A 19,087-nucleotide genomic window follows, 5' to 3' on the forward strand; every position below is an offset into this window, starting at 1 on the left:
CCTGTCAGTACAACACAGTGCACAATACAGTTCAATAGTACTACAATCCACAGCCTCCACAATGAAAACTCAGTTGACTCAGCAGCTCTTGGTTATTTTGAACAAATGCTGAATAACACGACCTTCATGAAGCGAAAATGTAGTGCACGGCTGTTACCTTAGAATGCATTTGTTTTCACTGGTGTACCTAATAACCTGGCAAAGGATTGTAAATTCAAATGATTTACTGCTGCATTTTCCCAGAGGATGAATACTGTCACATGCTATGCAATGGACAGAACACATGAAGGACAAGAAAATACGTGTGCCTGCGAGTGCACACTTGTACATATATAATACTTGTAATACTATATGGAATACTATCATTAGATGTTAAGGTGAAGGTTTTATTTGGGTTTAGGTCACTGTAAGTGATAGAGATTTTGTAAGTCTGAATGTAAAATGAATGTAACTCATTGCAATATCCCCTGAAGTGATGGAAACACGACACTGTGTCTGTGTGTGTTTTACTTCTCAGCCATGACTGTCTTCCTCTGCTCCTACACCTGTCCAGACCTGCTCTGCTCTCACATTCATGAGGGGTACGGAGTGATTAAGGCAGTTGTGTGTATGTCTGCATTTGTGAGTGCTAATGTGAGTGTGTATGACTAAAGTGACGCCTTCCTGGTTAAGGGGCTGGCCCGCTATTTACCACCCAGGACGAAAAGCAGGGGGTGGACCGCTCAGGCATACAGTGAGAATGTGTGTGCTCTATATTAGTTGATTAGTCAAACGCTAAAGCTGTTGTGTACTGTAATTTACTTTACAGCAAAGTTACAGTATAGCACAGGTTATTTTGCGATAATAATAATGTATTATTAACACCTATATACACTGATCAGGCATAATATTCTAATATTGTGTAGGTCTCCCTTGAGCCTCCAAAACAGTTGTGACCCATCAGAGAATGGACATGGGCCTTCTGAGGGTGTCCTGTGGTGTCTGGCAACAGAATGTTGTTAGTGGGGGGCCTTTGGGTCCAATGGGTTGAGGGGAGGGACCTCTGTGGATCATCCCACAGAGACTTGATCAGTTCGGGATCTAGTGAATTTGGAGGCCAGGTCAACACCTTGTGCTGTTTTTCATGTTTTTTGATTTGTTGCTAAACCGCTTTTGTGCATGTGCCTGTGTCGGATTGCATCCTGCTGGGGATGGCTGCTGTAATCAAGCACCGTCATTGCTGTGGTGTAGGGATGCCTGGTCTGATCCAGGTGGCTGGTACATGTCTAAATAACATCCACATGAATTCCAGGTCCAAACGTTTCGGATTGTCAAAAGATGGTCAGTGTTATTTACTTCTCCTGTCAGTGGTTTTAATGTTGTGGCTGATCAGTATATATAATATACAGCTACACAAATCAGGTCACAATATACTACATCCAAAGAAAACAAGTTGCAAGAGGAGCTTCTACTCATAACTGCAAGAAGAAGAAGAAAAAAAAAACTTGAAGTGAAATCAAGGTCAAGTGTTTTTTCCAGTAATTGGGTAGCTGAAACTGTTTCAGCTCAGTTGTGAGGGAGCTCCCCTTGCATTTCATCTTCAGAGACCTGCCATTTCTTATGGGTCTATTTGCATCCCCGTGGCTGCAGAACATTGCAATGCTACAGCAATCCAGCCACTAAAAACACGTGTGTTGTTGCTGTCAGGCTCTTATTTTGAATGTGGCACACTAGAGTACTGGCCCATGTGTACTGGCAATAAGCCCAAATTCATGCTCTCTCTCTCTCTCTCTCTGTTTATCATACCCACTCATGTCTTATGCCTGATGTGTTTCATCTGCTTAATACAATTCTCCACAGCCAATAATTCAGAATTAGAGGGGAACTTCAGGGAGAAGCGAACAAAAAATGATTATTGGATGAAAATCCCCCCAATCCATTTAAGCAGGATAGTCGGGGCTCCCTGTAGGACGCAGTGCTGTCAATAAAAGACAAAAGCTGGATGCCGTTTATCCAGTAGGCATGTCAGTTAGGGGTGCTTTTCATGACAGAAGGCTTAAATAACTCTGTTAGTGTCCAATAATGATACAAGTATGCTGTCATTACACACGTGGAGGTTGTTTTGATTCAGTGGTGTAATGTCATATTTGTTACTTTTAATATATCTCATTCGGATAATAGTGTCTTTACTGTACATAATAAACAGTTTCAGCTTTATTATATTTAAGACAGCACATAAGGGCCAACCTAGCAGGTTTAAAGGACCAGTGTGCAGGATTAAGTGACATCTAGTGGTGAGGATGAAGGTTGCTGAAAACCTCTCTTTGACCCATTTCAAGCGTGTTGGAGAACCTACAGTGGCCGCTACTTGTCTGTTCTGGGCCGTTGTTGAAACACAGAACTGCAACTCTGTGCATGAAGACCTGCTCTCTTTGTTGCAGCACAGTCTCATGAGAGTTTCCGAAAAAGTCATGAAATTTACTGACTGCATCATATATGACAGTGCAGTACCAGGAGGTAGAAATCCTGCATAAAAGTCGGGCCTTGGCGTTTTGGAGAGGTGGTGGCGTCTCAAGCCATGCAGAGGATATTTATTTTAGCTTTCACCTGTTCTTTTCTTTCATTTCATTTTGCCAGTCCCCCCGACCTGTCAGTGTTTGGTTGAGGAAAAGATCATGGTTCAGATTTGAAAAAATACGCCGTTCAAATATTTGGTGCAGGCACAACAATTACTGTCAGTTGACGTACAGAACATTACTATCAAAGTTGCGCTTTGTGCCACTCTCATGGGGACGGGTTTTATCTGGATATGAAGTATGAAAGCACATTATTCACAGTTACAGGTGATTATACACTAATGAGAACACAATTATTACATTTCTGGGAACTGATCCTCCTAATCATACACGCAGGTCCTTTAAGCTCAATGATTATTACACTTTAAATTCCTAAGAGCAGAGGGCCAGTGATTGGAGGCCAGATTGTTTAACGCTTGGCAGGATAAGTTAGAGTCTGCATCTTTTTTGTTACCAGTGAGCTTTTATGGTTTTAAGCTCAGTATTTAATTTGTTGCATAGTGTAATATAAAATGTAGTTGTTGTTTTTTTACAGTTAAAAATATAGCATATATATATTGTTTTTATGAATGCAGTGATATTTTTCTAGTGAACGTGTCCTTTGAGAAATCCTCGTTATGATGAGCCTTGGAAATAAACCTGAGCTGTGTTGTCCTGACTTCATTGTTACGGTTCATTTTCTCACTGCTTTTCTCTGCCTGCATGAACCTATTTTGCCTGTAAGGTTCATCTAAGTTTCATATACTCCTATTTTGTCCTTATCTTTATCAGTGAGAATCTCATTCGTTCCATCGTGTCTCAGCAAGTGCACGAGTTCTCCCTCAGATCGCCCTGCAGAGAGATGAAATCTAGTTTGCCGGAGTTAATCAAGTATAATGAACACATTATGTGTGTGTGTGTTTTGTCTTCACACCTATACCATACACCTCTCTCTCAGTGCCCAATGCCTTTCGTTCATGCAAAAGTAGGTTAGCTGACACGGCAGTTACCATGGCAACGGGCTCTTTGCTTCCTCTTGAAGGGTAGTTATAGGCTGCGTGTGTGTGTTCTTACAGACTGTGTGTGCGCGGGTGACTTACAGGGGTAATAACAAGGTCACAGAGTCTGTTGTAGGTAGGTTCACTCTCCCAGTGTGCGTGTTCCTCAACGCATATGGGAGAACACTTTATGAAAAATAAAAACTGTTGAGTTGAATACAATGTTGTCCAGCTGTGATGTATATGATCTGTTCCTTTATTATTTGTATTTGTGTAGAAACTGGCTAATGTCGTCACCATAAAGGGAATAATTTTCGAATATTTCTATGTTGCCAGCCTAACACTAAGACTGACTGCAGGGTTTGTGTGCCTTGTGGTTGAAATATTATATTTTGCTTCATCTTTAAGAATTCTTGGGCCATATTTTCAACATCTAGGAGTCCAAGTGTCCAAAATGTGTTGGAGCCTTTACAGGGCACATAAAAAAGCATGAGTAAGTTTGTTTTTAATGATTTTGTTGCAAATTGCAGTCATCTGAAGTTCATTATACCAAGCAAGCAAATTAGGCCTCTGCTGACTTCTGTCGCCTCCGAGCTGCAGCGCTTTGATTGGGACTCTGTGGGGGGTTGAAAAAACAAGATAGCCAGTCTGTGACAGCTGCTGTACTCTTGTGAATCTTTAAAACTCTGATGTCCCACATTAATGCATGTTGACCATAAGGATTTGTAGGGACTCCAAATACATTCCACCACGATTAAATGCATTAAGTCAAATAATTATCGCCTCTAAACCTCATTTGTTTAGCAGAGCTGAATGAAAGCAGACCCCTAAAAGAAAGTGTAAGAAAACAGGAAGGCAATACTTCTTGGTCTCAGGCATCAGACAAATCTAGCAAACTACTTACATTCCTTTATTATCAAGCTATCAAATCTCTAGCCAAGAAAAAAAATCTTATATCATCATTCAAAAGCTAAATGTACTATTACATTTAGTGGCTCAATTCCCCGGTCCCAGAACCATACAGCGAGGTGTCATGTGTGCGCGCATGTGTGAACAAGTGTGTAGATGTGTCATAAATGTGAAGGTAAAGCACTTTGTATACCAATACGTAAAAAAAGTGTTATATAAATACCACAAGACCATTTGCAAATTAAAAGACAAAGTCGCTACCTAGTAGCTTAAAGCAGATTTAGGATTTTAATATTTTCTCTAAGCCCTTTTTAAAGTCTGGCTAGAACTGAACATGAACATTACTCATGAGCTCACGATAAATAGGTTTTGTCTTTCTAAAGCTGGGGACACAACTTTCACAGTCTTTACAGATTTTGAAAAGACTAGGAGTACACGCTAACAGACTGGCTTCAGCAGATTTCCGTATGACAACTAAAGGACTGAGGATCACACTCTTAACAACTGTGCCTGATGAGAGATCACAGACTACATGATCTGCCAAACCAACTAAAGCCAGCTGAACGCATCAAACTCTAGTGCAAACTCTTGCGAGGGTGACAGTTGTGGTATGCACTGCAACCAACATCACACAGGCACTCATGCTCCTGCCACAACTCGATTAATCTCTCCACTCTCCTGCTCTCACTGTTCGCCATCGTTGTTTTGATATTCCCGCTACTTCCCGTCAGCTTCTGACACTGTTTCCCGTGTCCCCCACTGTCTTTTTCATTGGCTATTGGCAACACATGTTTGCAGTTGGGTTGGTAATCACTTCACACTACCTGATTGCTTCCTGATTCAGCTCAAACACGTTTGACTGTCTGTGCCTGAAGCCGGGTCGGGTCTTACCCCCTCACACACTAACAGATTTTTGTGTAAACTACCCGTGCTAACTGTCCACAGCCAGTGCAGACGAATGCGGAGTTTGCCCAAGTTTGGGAATCGTGGGTAAAATCCGGCAAACATCTTGTAGTGTGTCCTCATCTTAAGTATCTTTGTTTGTCTTTGCTCATTTCAGGCTGGTGCTGTTGCTTCATATTCATAGCGACGATAATGAAACGTACTGCCTGCTTTCTGGTGCCCATCAAGGCACCGGTTTTGGAAATGTCACACAAGTTGAGCGCTCCAGAGGATCTGAGGACAAACATGAGGATAATGTAGCGGCTAAGCGAGAAATGTCACAAAGTCACAGCTCCCTAATGTTACGCTATTTTTAAAATGTTAAAATCGAGCTGAATGAATAATTATGTTGAAGGCTTCAAGACAAAAGGTGGTTTATGAAATCACTATATTTTCTTTTCTATCATGTCTGATCTAATTTAAATCTTGTATCTTGTGCTTTCATTATCATATATATATATATTATTATATGGCTATATTATATGTGAGATGCATAACAAACTATAGCTTAAAGTACAGTATATATATATAATTATAGCTTTGTAGTTGTATAACTTGTCTCTTTTATATATACTGTATGTCATAGTATTCCTCTTTATGCAGACTCCACTGGAGGTTTTTTTGTGTTCCACCATCCATCACAGTAAACACATGTTTTGCCTAATGCTTGTTTTTGTCCGGTCTGTGACAGAGCAGCCATCATTCTCTCAGCAGAGCTCATCACTCTTCTTGTTATCCTCTCCTCATCCTCTCTTTATCCTCTCTTCTCATCTAATCTCTGCTCCTCTCATCCTCCTTTTCAGTCAGGAAGCCCTGGATCGACATCAATGAGGCTCTAAATGGAGGAGGACGAGGAGGGAGGGAGGGAGGGAGGGAAGGTGGGAGACAGACAGAGAGAGGAAAGAAAAAAAGCATAGAGAGAGTGAGAGAGGAACAGACTGATAACGGGACAGAGAAAGTGAAAAAAGAAAGGTAAAGTGGCTGAGAAAGAGGAAGAAAAAAAAGAGCTACGGACAAAAAGGGAAAAAAGGGGACGAGAGGAGAGCCAGAGAGACGGAGAGAGAGAGTAAGTAATTACAGGACTCCCAGTGTTTTCAAAGCCCCTCTTTTATCTCATTCTTCCTGTGGCTGAGGAAAAAGAAGAAGCAGCGGAAAGGGAGAGGAGGAGGAGGAGGAGAGAGGAAGACTAAAGTCCGAGCTTTAGTCCAACTCAGACACAAGGCACCAGCCAGCTACATCACAGGCACACTCAGACTAATTTATGTCTTCTGTTTCAAAGACATTTATCATCTGAAGGGAGGTGTTTGTGTGGGAGCGTGTGGAGGGGGCTCACATGTGCATATGAAACACCTCATAATATGAAATACGATGCATAGTGCACTATTTTATTTGTACGGCTGTTGTGCAGCTTTACCGAGCGTCTTCTGCTTTTAAAGTAGCTGTAGTTTGTTATTGTAAAAAAAAAGGAAGTAGTTGCAATGTCAGAAAGCAGTTGTAGTTATGGAAGCTGTGTTGCATTTGTCTGAGAAAAAATGAGAAATGTCAAAGATGTCACTCTGAATCATGAAAACGTTGACAGATTAAGAAAAGGAATAGCTGGAAAAGTTGGTGCTGCGGTAATGTGTGAATAAACGTTCATATATGAGGAAGAATAATATATCATTGAAGTGTTTGTGTGCTAACAAAACATTTTAGGTGATCCATACATTTACAAAAATAGATTCTCCTCATGAATGGAAGTGTGCGCTCACTGTACGGTTCATTAGGTATATTAATGAAAGTGAATGCATTAATGATTCCGTTAATGCTTCTGCACTCATGACTGTTTTGATGTTCAGTTTATGTTAAAAAAAACAAACAGCGTGAGCGCAATTAATAAGTCAAGAGGGACAAGGAGTTCATATTGGAGGACAACATGTTTGAGACCAGGTTGAGACAGAAAAATAGAGCTAAATCCTGCAGAATCTAAACATGAAACAGACAAGAGTACAGGGCACAGTTGGTGCATGTTCCATTAGATTGATAATGAATATAAAAGACTGGATAAAGGTAGAATTCAAAAATATTCACTGTAGAAATGTTTAGTGGATATACAGAGTGCTCACATGCAGTTACTGTTATATGGATAAACAAGAGCAGAGAGGCATAAAACTGTCAGTGACAACAGCAGTTCTACAGTCAGGTTGGCTGGTATAAGGCACAAATATAAGAGGTGTCATAAGCAGGTTGGAGAATTATGCATTCAGGTAAGAATAGATAACTACAAGGCATGAATACTGGGCAGGTCAATAGGGCCAGGAGCACAGAAACACACAGCTCCAGGACGGGTGCACTCACAACACAATACATTTCAATCGTTCTACAAACCACAGTCTCCAGAAAGAAAACACAGATGAATCAACCACTCTAATGGTTATTTAAACAAATTCAGAATATCGGAACCTTCATGAAGCCATGATTTAGTGCAGGACTGTTATATTAGTGTACCTAATTAACTGGCAAGTGAGTGTATGTGGCAGGCAAGATTTGTAAAATAATACAGTTGTGAATAGATCTACATATTGTGGAAATGTTAACAAACATTTGAGATGATCCATATGTTGACTAAAATGTATTTTCCTCATAAATGGAACGATATATGACGCTCATCCTTTACACTGATCAGGCATAACATTATGACCACCTTCCTAATATTGTGTAGGTCTCCCTTGTGCCTCCAGAACAGTTGTGACCCATCAGAGAATGGACATGGGCCTTCTGAGGGCGTCCTGTGGTGTCTGGTAACAGGATGTTGTCAGTGTGGGCCTTTGGGTCCTATGGGTTGAGGGGAGAGGCCTCTGTGGATCATCCCACAGATACTTGATCAGTTTGAGATCTAGTGAATTTGGAGGCCAGGTCAACACCTTGTGCTGTTCTTCATGTTTTTTGAGTTGTTCCTAAACTGTTTTTGTGTGTGTGTCTGTGTCAGGCTGCATCCTGCTGGGGATGGCTGCTGCCATCAAGGAGTGTCATTTCTATGGGGTGGTGGTGTCTGGTCTGATCCAGGTGGATGATAGATGTCTAAGTAACATCCACACGAATGCCAGGTCCAAAGGTTCCCTGGAACACTGGATCACAAGATGATCAATGTTATTAACTTCTCCTGTCAGTGGTTTTAATGTTGTGGCTGATCAGTATGGCGTCCGATTTTCGTGCACATACATCTAAACACGAGATGGCGCAGTCGAGTCATAGCCCGCAGCACGTTAATTGTCCTCTCGGAGAGTCAAGTCTACCTGGGACACGTTAATCTGCCCCTCATTCAGGGCGGAGAAAACTTCTTCACTTTTTTTTCCTCATCAAGGAGGAGCCTGCAGACACACCGACATGCACGAAAGTGGAGGCTGAGACGCTGCTTGAGCCGTGCTATTCTGAAAAAAACACAAAAACAGCACTCTTGGACAGGCAGTCCCTCGGCGATGCCCTGTCGACACCACGCTACAGACTGATCGCCGATCACCGGGACTGATCGCCAGCTGATCGCTCAGCGCAGAGGAGAGAGACCAGACCAGTGCGCCCTACCTCCCCGAGATCCAGGTAAGACGTGAGCGCCGCTGCTCCGCTCTCAGGAATGCAAGGACGGATTGCTGCAAGACTTCGGGGAAATTCCTGAGCTGCACTTTTTACGCCTAGCAAACATGTGCTTTACTGTAATTTCACCTTAAAGAAAAATGAGTATGATTTGCGTTTGCTCTGGGGAAGTGCAGGTTTTGGAAGCAGCGATGCAAGAAAAATGTGACATGACTGCTGTGTGTCAAAATGTGCAAAAGTGTCTCAAAACAAAACTTTTTTTTTTTTTTTTTACTTTTTTTTCTCAGTCATGTAAACACCTGACAGGCTCAGGTGTGCAACTGAAAACAGAAAGTATAATTTCATGGCTTTATGCGCAGACACGTGTGTTGCAAATCCCCACATGAGGTTGGAGAAATACATTTCCAGTGTTGTGATTTGCATCAGCGAGGAAATATAGATATTGGTTAAACAGTGTGTCGGAAGCATATCCTTAAATAATTCTCAAGTATGTGAAAGGCACTGTGCGTGTTGGTGCAGAGGTTTTAGCCCAAGGTGGTAGACAAATTAGATTGTTTTTCATTTTTCACATCACTACCTTTTTTGTTTAGGCCTCGATTGCTTTGTGACAAGGCTGTGATTTGAAACGCAAGCTTGCAGACCTAAAGGCTCACTTTATGCTCAGTCCAGGCTCTACTATATACTGTATGCATTTAAAGTAGAGAAGCAGACAGTTGTCAGGCAGTTTAGTTTGTTATAATGTGTTAATAGTGATGGCTTATTGTGCTTTTAACTAATAGCAAGGCGAATCATTTTTTACCAGGCATCAGTTTGACACTTTTTTGGCTGAGAGCGTGTTTGAGAAAGTGTGCATTTGTGACCCCGCGCACCTTTCTCCTCTGTCTGCGTAATTGTTTTCGTGGTGCCGCCTGACTGTCCCGGGCTCCGGGGCCCCCAGGGGAAGTCCTGCCCGCAGACAGGCAGCTTGGCCCGGCTGGGGACATGCCGGGTCCTGCCGAGCCTCTGAAGTCTGCTGGCTGGCTTTGAACTGGAGCTGCTGGAGGTGGAAATCAATCCGTCTCTATCCCCCCCCCCCCCCACACCCTCCCCTCATCTTCTCTTCTCTTCCTCTCACTCACTCCTTCAGTCTCTCTCTCTTTCTCTCTCTGTCTCTCCCCCCTGCAGCCCCCCAGCACAGTCCATCTCTGCTGCCGCTGAATCTTTCATGTTCACAGGTAGAAAGGCAGAGGAGACACAGAGAAGAAACAGGAGGGAGTGTAACTCATCTTCAAAAGAAGTTAATATGGTTCCTTAGGATTAAAGGGATGAAGGCAGAAAAACTAACAAAGCCGGTGCCTGTAGTCATGATCATCCTATACCAGGCTGAAGTGAACGGATGAGTTGTTTACTCACTCGCTGCGCTCCGCCGCTTAATTCTGCTCGGGCACTGGCATCCGCACAATGGCCCTTTATGTTCTGGAGAGATATCACAGGAAGAGTGAGAGGGGGAATCTTGTGTTTCCCTTGTGAAAGTCGATGTTGAGATTTATGTTAGATGTCGCAGCTGATTCCAATCCACGCGGCATATCCATTTCCTCCGTGGAGAAATTTATGGAGCTCAGGAGGCCTGTTGGGGTTGAATGTTTCATAATGCTTCACACATCTAAGTGGAAATTGCAACTGAGCACGTCATTCGGCGTTTACTTATGGAAGTGGAGTTATTTCAGCTTATTAACTTATTTGATTGCATAATTTCAGTGCAACTGTTTGGTGGGGGCTTGAACCAAAACGACCTTATCAGTACCAGGACGCTGCCCCGGAATAAGAGTCACCATTTTGATTAATGCAACAATTATCAATACGCATATAAGGCTTAGCAGAGGGACATGCTGATGATCTAAGAAGTTTTATTGTCAGTTTCATCTAAAAATGAGTGTGTTGATCACTCAGGAAAAGAACTACTCAAATACTTCTGCTTCAGTTTTATAGTATTCCGGTTTCGCTGTCAAACTAATAATTTAATGTTTTTTAAGAAAAGATAATTTAAAAAGATGACTGTTTTATGAATCAGTCATATGTATTCAGAAAATGATGGATGTAAAGCATTATTAATGTCATCACACTGAAGGATATTTGTTTGCAGATATAAGATTTAAGACTTTAGTTTTGAAAAAGCTCCAGAAGAGAAGTGTTAGTGTGCTGAGTACGATGAATCTTTACTTTTCTTTACCTGAATTGAAAAGAGAAATATTCTACTGGTGAAAAGCCAGCAATTATTTGAAACTGTAATCTGTGTTCATATGCTGATCTCCTCGCCACCACATCGCCTTGACCACTAACTACTCACCAGGATAGAGTTAAGATAGGGCAGTGGATCTTCCCTGAGCTCCCTCAGGAGCTACCAGGAGGTCCTGGACAAAATGAGAGGTAGCTGCATTTCATTCTATTTTAATTTAAGTGCAGTAATCCCAGCGACGCAACATAAAAGCAAAAGAGGATTTTCTAATCATAGGTTTGGTTCTCACCACTATTATTTCCCCATGCACGGTGCAGACAGTTAAACAAACCAACAGTAAATCAACGGTTGAAAGCTCTCCACGCTGGCCCCAGGGAGCAGGTTTAATCAAATTGGGGTTTGTGGTCTAATTTGTGTCTACTTAACGGCCCTGCGTATGGGGAACCTACTTCAGTAAGTCATCAATTTCTCCTGTAGAGAGTCTGCAGGGATAGGCCTGGCACCTTACGCCTCACGCTGTGGAAAAACTCAGCGAGGTCTTGAAAACGATAGTTTGCACAAACGCGCACAAATGCACGAGGGTCTTCCTGCACCTTGAGACGAAGTTGAAACAGATTGTCATGTGGTGAAGGCTTGCAGGTTTTTTATCCCCGGCTTTGGTGTTTCAGGGTTGGCTTGTTGAGACGGGAGGCGGGAGGCAGGCGGCGGGCGGGGGGAGGACTGTTAGTGTTCATGGCGGCGTTGCACCGAGCCTGTGTCGGGCACCTGTGTTGATGTCTGCAGGATGTTTGGGGCGATCCGTTTCATGCTCGTGGCGGCAGGTGAAAATATGCAGACGCACGCATGAATGTTTCTGACGGTTCGGAAAGACCTCTGAGTAAGTACTTTAGTTCTTAAACTCTCCTTTCGTTACACCGGCATCCACGATCCTATTATCTGCCCTGCGATAAGCATTCGGAAAACCCACAGATTTGTTCTAAGAGGCACAAAACGCACACCTACAGCATATGTTTACAAATCTGACAAATGGAAGCAAACCAATGCAGATACAATGCTAATCGTTTTACTCAGAAATGGCTTAAAAGTCCTCCTTTCTGAGTGAGCTGATTTGTACTGTTGCTTGATTCAATCCAACGTGGCTGCTCACTCTTTAATGGTTTGTCGCAGCAATGTATGATCAAGAACATCCACTAAGGAAGTACTGTAAACCTGTAGAAAAACATGTTTACGCTCATGCACATAGAAGCCTTCAGTTGATAGAACTGCATTGTGTTGCAGTCGCAGGAATTGAATAAGACATACAGCCGAATTCCAGGTTGCAGATTAGGCTTCCCACCTACAGTCAATGCAAAATAAACAGAGACAGACACAGAGACAGGGTGAGAGATGTTCTGCCCCAGCGGAGCTAAAGAGAGGAACAAGGGATCAAGGAGAGCAGATGATGAAAGACAGATCACCGGCAGGCAGGGAATCAAAGAGCCTGCTGACTGACTGGAGCTGCGATAGGTGTGCGCTACGAGCGTGTGTGTGTCTGTGTGTGTGTGTGTGCGTAGGCATTTGCGACTCCTTTTCATGTGCCCCGAGAGTTTGTTTTCTCTGCGCACCGAGTGGGAAGCTGACAGTAAGTCTGTAATTAAGGCAATCAAAAGATGAAGAGAGATGAAGAAACATCGCACACACGCACACAAACACATATTTGGTTTGGTGCGCTGAAATTCTCGGAGGTGGGTTTTTATTCCAGCTCCAGAAAAAAATCTGTGCATTATTGGAGGTTTAAATCCCGTTAGTTGTTTTTCTTCCTCGCGTCTTTCAGTGCGTTTACACAAACTGCCGCCTTAATGCAGTAGGTGATACCTGAGCCACCGGCTCCCTGTGTGTCCCAGCTACAGTTCTGTTCTGCGCTGATTTGTCGGTGGAAATTCAAGTTGCAGCAGCGCTTGTTTTGACACTGCTGTAAAAACACGGTTCGCGCTGATAAACCGCGGCGATGCAGTTGGATGGGATTGGAGAAAACGGATATTCAGCCAGGAGACGAGGGCCAGCTGCTGTCTGAGGTCTGGCTCTGTCTCCAAAGTTGGAAATCACTTTAATCATGGGTTTATTTTCACATCAAACTAAGACAGTAATCATGCTGCAAATCAGATGTATTTATTTCCAGCTCATTTAGCTCTTCAAAAGTGAGCCTTGATGGCTACTTGGTAAAGTTTAACTTCCTTTAGGACTGATAAAGACTTTCGAACGTAGCGACATTTTGATAAATTTACAATACTTCACCACTTGCAACACAGCTTGTTTTGCAGAAATGGGAATAAAACACTAACTATACATTCCCGTTTCTTTGTTCTTAGATTGATTCCCAATCACTGGGATCCATTAAAAGACAATTTAAGACACGCTTATAGTCTGACTCAGCTGAAGGTGAAAGCGGTTGGTCGAACATGAGTGACAGGTCTGCCGCCGCCGCCACCCCTGTACTTACAGCTGCCTCCACATCATATAAGGAGACAAAGTGCCAGCAGCACATTCCTCCTTCATAATTCACCCGAGTAAAAAGACAGTCGGGACGCTTATAATCACTGAGGGCACTTAAAAGAGGAATGACAGTAGATTGGCCAAATTCTTCCTTTTAATGTGCATAATGTTTGGTACATTCTATGCTTTTCAGGCTGATTGTAAAATTGTTTTAAGCACGAGTAGATGATTGTCACCGAATGGAACAGCTTTATTTCTTTTTCCTGCTGATTATAGACTATCGCAGTAAGAGTTTCTCTGCTTATAATACTCTCAGAATTTATTATTTAGAGCCGCAACATTCCCTGTACTCATCTGTTGGCTGGAGTTGTTTTAAACCTTCATCGCACTTGAGTACGAATCCTGATGTGAAATGAAGCGAAGGAGATAGAAAACGGAGTGTAACTGTTGAAAATACAAATATATGTTAAAAGTGGTCGGAGTCAGTTGTTTACCAGATATGGTGGAGGTTAAAATGACAGACTGCAGGAACTTGATAGAGGGGAAATCCACAGAGTTTGTGGTTTTCTGCTTCATGTTTTATCGACAGACCAACTCCATTGAAGTTTTATTACTGATGAGAATTATGATAATTAACTTTAATAATATCGCAGCGATAAGAGTTTATATTTTTGCTACTGTTGCGCTGAGTTGTAGGCGTAAAGCAGGCATTTGTTTAAACTACGCTTTAGCAGAGGGAAAATCAAGATTATTGTAAAGACAATTTCTTCTGTCAGAGGCTCAAAAATGCCATCCCTAACCCTAACCATCTCAACAAAGTGTCTAATCTTAACCCTAAAACTTAATTTTTACCTTCAAAAGGTTGTGGGGCCCAAAAAATGGCCCAAAAAGGACAATATGGACCCAGAATGTAAGTAATGTGCAAGTGTTTGGCCCCTGCAACTTAATAAAAATCAAGAAAAAGTGCACGCACACACACACAGGCAGGGTTGAAGGCAGTCAGACTGCATAACATGTGTTTGAGATCTTGCTTGGATTTGGCAGGTTGAGCCCTGGCCTGTAAAACCATGAAATAATTGGACAGGGCTCCTCAGCAGAACACTGATTAACTTTGGAACTTGTTTACGGCCTGGAATGGATTATGTTTGCAAGTGTAAGAGTGTGTTTATGGCAGGCTTAGGCTGATAGGTTGGCCAGCGGAACAGACCAAAATGATGCTTTTATGGGGACATCAAATTGACAGTGTTATCCTGGATGTGGTGTTTGTGATTGAGTGTTTGATTATGTATTTACTGTGTAAACTGGATGGGCACTACTGTTTATGAGAGCGCTGCAACCAGAACTTACAGGTAAAACCTTTTTTTTTAACCCGCATTATTATTACTAACATCCTGGATTTAGGCATTTAGCTACTTTTAAGCCCTTTTATGGTATGACATGCTAATAAATATTGAAGAATATCATCAGCTTGTGGGAACTTTAGTCAAACAATATCACTGTTATCTGTTCAGTCCAAACATGTGCCTTTTTTATGTATACAACAAGCGGTTTGATCATGTTTAATGATCATTTAAAATGTCAGATGTGAAAACAGGAAAGGGGGCTGGTCGAAAGAACAAAAGTAGGAGAGAGAGACAGAGATCAATGGAAAACAGATTTCCCCTTTTAGAAATACCAAAACCCAGGAAGACGAAAAAGCCTCGGATGCGAATGCTGCTGACTTGATTGTCATCAGAAATTAAGTGCTTTTCAAGAGACCACAAGCCTCCCTCTGACCGCACACTTCATTTTCCACATCAGTTTGCTTTTTGGAATGATTCCCTGACCGCTGATTGGCCCAATACTAAATGGGGCAGGAAGTCATTATCATACGCTGTGATAAATATCCTTTATGGGGTTAAACACTGATGGTGAAAAGCCATTTCCCACACAATCCATCTGTAACGGCGCTTAATGATATAGAGGCAGGAAGACATGGAAGGATGCGGAGAAAGAAACATGGCATCTTTCCCAGGGAAATTAATGAATGGAATTAAATTACAGGGTAGAAGAGGCTGATATCAAGCAAGAGCAGTGTTTAAAATGGTTTACACTGTTAACACCATTATATGGTCCAGTAATACCAGACGGCATTTTCCAATAAATAAATCAATGAGTGTAAAAGGCTCAAATTAAACATATATCAAAGAGAAAACCAATGGTTGAATCAATTGTAAATATGCCTAGCATTAGCTGACCGTTGTTTTTTGACAGTATACAGTGAACTATGCAATAAAATTTATGGGACTGCTCGTTGCCTTTAAGACAGCACCAGTTCTCCTAGTTGCATTTGTGCGCAATTCAAGTACCTGGCAAGTAGTTTGCTCCGAGGATCTCGGAGAACTCGCCACAGTTCTAGTGACTGGATGTCTTCTGTCATTTCATTTAACCCCAGACTGACTACACTATATGATGTTATGACAGGACTCTGTGTGGACCAATTATTGCAGGACTCAATTAGCCTGGCATAGCAACACTCACAAAAATAACTCTGTATGCAACTGGATGGTCCTAAAAACCAATCAAAGGCACGACCTACGCTGTGTATGACTACGTCGATGTCTCATCACCGCATAAAAACTGTCCGGGCGATATGATTGGCCAAGCAGATCATTGCTGGACCATAATCAGTTCCCAACGGAGAAACCTTTCGACCAACTTTATGCTGCAAAACTTTAGTGGGTGACGGAAGTTGAACTACCTTCCATACTCCATACTGTTCTTGATGGAACCGATAGTTCTTTATGACATCGTTGTATGTTTGCGGTTGTTGTCACCCTGCAGAGTGAATTCGGCTTCTGGTTGGCTGTGGGCTTCACACTGAGGGCACGGGGATCTCGGGGGTATTATGAATCTCCCAAATATTACACAACTCAAGTAAGGCTCATTACCAAAAGCTGAAAGAAAACATGTTGACCCTGGTAGAATTTATCTGTGGGTGTGCAGCTTTTTGGAGTGAACAGTTACAAAGACAAAGACATGACAGACATAGGAAACCTTCCAACTTTGGGGAGAAAATAAACATTTTAAAGTAGTAACATCACTGCTTATTCATCACCGTGACTATCCAACACAGTCTCAAGACGCTTTGTGGAATAGTAATGAAATGCAATGAACGGTTTTGTGTCTGTGGACGCCGGTACATATAAAGGATGTATATGAAGTGGAACCACAAGTTATTGTTGTATAAACTTAACGAAGCGGTAAATGAGAGTGACAGAAAGCAGTGAGTGAAAAGAAGTTGGTGTAAAAACACAAGGCAGTCCCTCACGGGAGTCAAGGATCGGCATGCTGGGTGAAGCATGTGTGTGTGACTACTGCACACACACATGCGGTCAGTTTGGGGTCAGTTTCATTAAAAAAATAAAAAATAAATAAATGCGGTCAGCACAAACCATTTGATTAAATATTGTGCTCATTGTGTCATGAAGCATTGCTGGACCATCATTCCAACATAGCCTCATGGTGCCAGACAACTAAAATGCCCAACCAAGACCCTGTAAGCTGTACTTGGAAGTTTTTTTTTACAATCTTTTATATTGTCTTTATAGAGACACGGTTTCTTAGTATGTGTTTGTATGAGTTGATCTACGAGAATCTAAGAGTACCCATAATGACTATTAGCAAAGTCTCTCATATTTGGCTGTCATATTTTGGTGCCATCCAAATCAAACTGCTTTGAAGCTTTGCCCTGGCCTTTTAACGATATTAAGGCATTATACTTGTCACTGTAGTCCAGGCAGCTTTGACAAAAGACGTCTCCTTCTTTAGGTCTTGTTGATTTGTATTGGGTGTATTTTTGAGGTCAATGGGTTTGTTATTGTGCATTTTTGTAATGAAGCAGAGTAAATTGCCTTCCCATTGCTATGTGGCATTTCATATTGGATTTCTTCCGCTGACAAAAAAGACCAATCAAATGCGACGAAATGAGAAACAGATATGAAGGCTGGCCTAATGAAGGGAGGGGAAACTGAAAGAAAAATGTTATTCAGTCAAGAAAACAAAATAACTAGCCTTCTAAAAGACTTTTGCTATCCACGAAGAGTGAGCTGAACACATCTCTTCGCTGGGCTGTAAATTCACACTGGAAGCTGCCCTGTACATTCTGCCGTGGCTTAAGTAGAGCAGGATATGCTGTACTTGGTAATGACACAGCTAAAGACAGAAGGGTTATTTATCAGAGATTATGCGATCGTTAGAAGATTAATACCCTTGGGGGCCAGAGGGCTTGGGTTGACTTTCATCTCAGACCTGCCCCAACAGAGAGAGCTGAGGTTAGAAAGACAGGGAGAGGGTTGAAAGCGGTAAAGCAGACTGTCAGAAGACACTAAGAGTCTTCAAACACAGCCGTACTGATGTATGTGTGTGTGTGTGTGTGTGTGTGTGTGCGCATCACTGTAACCCCATAATGAGTAGCCTTGAGGGGGTGCATAGCCATTTGGCAGTTCTTCATTTCCTGATTTGGAAAAAAAAAACATTATCTACCCTTTTATCTCTTCAGCAGAAACACAGAAACACACGTACAACTCATACTGGTTGTGGTCTTACCACAAGGACTTGCGCAATTAAACCACTTTTGCCCTCAGAAGCAAACTCTGTGCATTTACAGGGATTAAATCTACGTGTTAATGTGTGTGTGTGAGTGGAGGCTGTAATTAAGCTAGATCAAACCCTTGGGGTTGGAGAATTAGCCATTATTGAAGATCAGAAGGTTTTTCTCTGAAGAGCGCAACATGGAAGAGTGAAATCAGAGGTTTCGGAGCCAGCCAGACAGATTCTGACCTCAGATAGGAGATAATTGCGGCTTCTTCCTTTTTGTCTCTCAAACACACAAACACACTTTTATACTCTTGACAACTTCAGCTGGATTTAAAGTTCAGCTGAACTCATCTGACCCAAGGGCGCATCAGTCAAAACAATAACACATTTTAATTCCAGAGTGTCAGCACTTGTGTTTTTCTGGTGTAGGAAGCTACTTGGTAAATGTTAGGGAGTGAATGTCTTCATGGATGATGAAAAGCAGTGCTCACTGTTGTGCTGTTGATTTCCATAAATGTGTCTTCATGAGACGCCAGCTAAACTGATTCACACTTAAAAGAGTATCATGGAACAGTTTGAACTGATTTTAATGGTTATGATGGGGTCACAAACGTTTCCGTATAATGTTCCTTATCATTAATGCATCACACATGAATGTACCTTCACCCTAGCCGGGAAAGCCGAAACAACTCCCCTGCCTACAATTTTTTTTTGTGGTGTAAAGTTGATCTGGAACCCCTCCGTTGGAAATGATTATGCTCTGGCAAAGGTCTGCTGGGCCCATCAAACTGTTTGGGCGGGCTTAATGTGGCGACAGACAAAAGAATAACAGTGACATCACAACAGCAGTTTGGGCATCTGTTGACAAT

At 42.2% G+C, this 19,087-nt stretch overlaps 1 protein-coding gene across 2 annotated transcripts in view; it reads left to right on the top strand.

Moving 5' to 3' along the window:
- The window catches only part of edar (ectodysplasin A receptor), a 51,247-nt gene that overhangs the window by 1,259 nt on the left and 30,901 nt on the right, over positions 1-19,087 (top strand). Inside the window, exon 2 of one of the 2 annotated variants that reach the window (XM_084544489.1) lies at positions 8,727-8,959. The gene's annotated coding sequence lies outside the window, so the exon portion shown is untranslated. Of the gene's footprint in view, positions 1-8,726; positions 8,960-11,917; positions 12,046-19,087 lie in introns of those variants that run through there. The other variant, XM_084544490.1, reaches the window with a different exon arrangement.

The sequence above is a fragment of the Chelon labrosus genome (genome assembly GCF_963514085.1).
Source record: "Chelon labrosus genome assembly, chromosome: 5".
NCBI lineage: Eukaryota > Metazoa > Chordata > Actinopteri > Mugiliformes > Mugilidae > Chelon > Chelon labrosus.